We start from the raw sequence: 3,226 nt of genomic DNA, 5'->3' as shown, positions 1-3,226 counted from the left end.
TCACTTTATAATGCACATGACAGCTTTACTCAAGTCCTTATTGATACACATGTGGATGGTTTTCGGTCTTTAGTTATAAAAGATAATGCTGTTTGAATAACCTGTTTATATGCCATTTCATACAGGGTTGGTTTTTCAAAAGTGGATTCCTGAGTTAGAGATATATATTCATAATTTTGATAGAAGTTATATTCATTTACAATCCCACCAGCAATGTATGAGAGGATTTATTTATAACTTCATCAATAGGGTGGATTATCAAACTTTCAGATTTTTGCCAGCCCCGGCAGATGGAAGATTATAGTCTAAATGTAGTTTTCATTTGTGTTTCTCTTAAGAGCACAGGCTGAGTTTCTGAACACTGGGTATACATATCTTCTGCACATTTTTCCATTGGGCTGCTGGCTGCTTCCAGTTTGTATGCACGAGGCTCTTTAAATAGTAGGGAAATTATTATCTGTTAGGATTTACAAATGTTTTCTATTTGTCATCGCCTTTTTTCTTTTTTTAATTGAAGGCAATTTTTAAAAATCTTTGTTGTTGAAAGTATTACATATATCCCCTTTTTCCCCATTGGCCCCTTCTTACCCGCCCCCACTCCAGGCCTTCGCCACACTATTATCTGTGCCCATGGGTTATGCATATATGCATCCAAGTTCTTTGGTTGATTTCTTCCTTGATTTTCTTATATGGCTTTTGGATTTTAAGTCATAGTTCGACTCAACAAAGTTATTAAGGAATTCTCATGTGTTTTCTTCCATTTCTCCTTCCCTGGCCTTTATGCTGCTGTTCTTGGGCATTTGACTTATACATAATTATATTTTAAGCTCTCAAATACCTTGTTGTTAATAATAATCTTTCTATGTAGATAGCATTTTTAGTGCCCTTAATGCCTTTGTGTAGACCCCAATTTCCAACTGATACAATTTCCTTCTTCCTGAAGGATTTTTTTAAAAAAACTTTTCATATACTATAGGTCTGCTAGTGATGAAGTCTTTCATCTTTTGAATGTCTAAAAGCGTCTTCATTATGCCTTCATTTTTTAATGATTTTTGCTTACCTTTTCCGCCCGCTCCCCACTCCCCCCGAGCGCCGCACCACCCTCACTCCGAGCTCCGTGCTCCTAAGGCAGCGCCTCCATCTCCTTGCAGCCGCAATCATGATCATCTACCGGGACCTCATCAGCCATGAGGAGATGTTCTCCGATATCTACAAGATCCGGGAGATCGCGGACGGGCTGTGCCTGGAGGTAGAGGGAAAATGGTCAGTAGGACAGAGGGTAACATTGATGACTGGCTTATTGGTGGAAATGCCTCCGCTGAAGGCCCTGAGGGCGAAGGTACCAAAAGCACAGTAATCACTGGTGTTGACATTGTCGTGAACCACCACTTGCAGGAAACCAGCTTCACAAAAGAAGCCGACAAGAAGTAATACTTTAAGCAATAAAAAAAATAAAAATAAAAAAAAGAAGTACATCAAAGATGACATGAAATCAATCAAAGCGAAGCTTGAAGAACAGAGACCAGAAAGAGTAAAGCCTTTCATGACAGGGGCTGCAGAACAAATCAAGCACATCCTTGCCAATTTCAAAAACTACCAGTTCTCTATTGGTGAAAACATGAATCCAGATGGCATGGTGCTCTGCTGGACTGCCGTGAGGATGGTGTGACCCCATATATGATTTTCTTTAAGGATGGTTTAGAAATGGAAAAATGTTAACAAATTGGGCAGTTTGGCTCCATCACCTGTCATCTCACTGGCTGCTGCTTTTCATCCGCACACCAAGACTAGGACAAATGGGACTGATGTTATCTTGAGCTCTTCATTTATTTTGACCTTGATTCATTTGGAGCGGAGGCATTGTTTTTAAGAAAAAAACATGTCGTGTAGGTTGTCTAAAAATAAAATGCATTTAAATTAAAAAAAAAAAGATTTTTGCTTAGTGCAGCATTTGATAGTGGAATGTTTTTTTCTTTGAAGATGTTGTGCTAATGTCTTATCACTTACATTGGTTCCAGTAAGAAATCTGATACCCTTATCTCTGCTTCTGTATATAGCAGGGACTTTTTCCTCTAGCTGATTTTCTCTTATCACTGGTTTTGAGCAATTTGATTATGGTGCCATTTTCTTTATGTTTCTTGTGCTTAGGATTCACTGAACTTCATGGATTTGTGGGTTTATAGTGTTCATCGATTTCATCAGTTTCTCATGTGTTTTCTTTCATTTCTCCTTCCCTGGCCTTTATGCTGGCTTTTATAGTGTTCATCTAATTTCATCAATTTAGAAACTTTAAGCCATTCTTTCTTTAAATATTTTTTCTGCCTGCCCCCTTCCTTAATATACAATTACTAGTACTTCTTATATATGAGGCCATATGCTGTCCCACAGTTCAGATGCTCTTTTCAATATTTTAGATTTTTTTTCTCTGTTCTGTTTCATTTGGAGAGGGTCACTGCTATGCTTTCTTCACTCATTTTTTCTTCTATTTTCTTATCTGCTATTTATCCTATAAATGTTATTTTTCATCTCATAGGTTGTCATTTTCATCTTCAGAAAAGCTTGATTTGGGCCCTTTTCATATCTTCTGTGTCCCTACTTTAACTCAATTTTTAAAACAATGACCTTTTTGAGATATAATTCACATACCATACAACCAACCAATTTGAAGTATACATTTCAATGTGGGTTTTGTTTTCTGGGGGGGAGGGGGGGATGGGTAATAGTATATTTTATATAGTATTTAAATATTAACTATTTAAATTTTAAATATTTTAAAAATAGTATTTTGGGGGTGAATAGTATATATGCAGGGTTGTGCAACTATCACCATAATCTAATTTTAGAGCATTTTCATTATCCCCAAAAGAAACCTTGTACCAAATAGCAGTTACTCTCCAGTCCCTTCACCTTCTCCATCTCAGCCCTCGGCAACCACTAACCTACTTTCTGTCACTGCGTATTTCCTATTTTGGACACTTCATAGAAATCAGATTATGCTATTAGTGATCTTTTGTGGCTGGTTTGTTTCACTTAGCATGTTTGTGAGGTTCATCCAAGCATGTATCAGTACTTCAGCCCTTTTTTTATAGCTGAATAATATTGCATTGTATGACTGTATTGTTTTGTTTGTTCATTAGTTGATGGACATTTGGATTGTTTCCACTTTTAGGCTATTATGAATAATGCTGCTATGAACACACACACACGTGTATATATACATAAATAT

General features: G+C 36.9%; 1 pseudogene across 1 annotated transcript; it reads left to right on the top strand.

The window, feature by feature from the left end:
- Window positions 1-1,159: 1,159 nt before the first annotated feature.
- Window positions 1,160-1,955, top strand: LOC308528259 (translationally-controlled tumor protein-like; annotated as a pseudogene). The gene has a single exon. The product of its transcript is annotated as a translationally-controlled tumor protein-like (transcript).
- Window positions 1,956-3,226: the final 1,271 nt, after the last annotated feature.

This window comes from Myotis nattereri (assembly GCF_964212035.1).
Source record: "Myotis nattereri genome assembly, chromosome: 12".
NCBI classification, from domain to species: Eukaryota; Metazoa; Chordata; class Mammalia; order Chiroptera; family Vespertilionidae; genus Myotis; species Myotis nattereri.
Note: the sequence above shows the minus strand (reverse complement) of the source record. Positions and strands in the feature narration are given on the sequence as shown.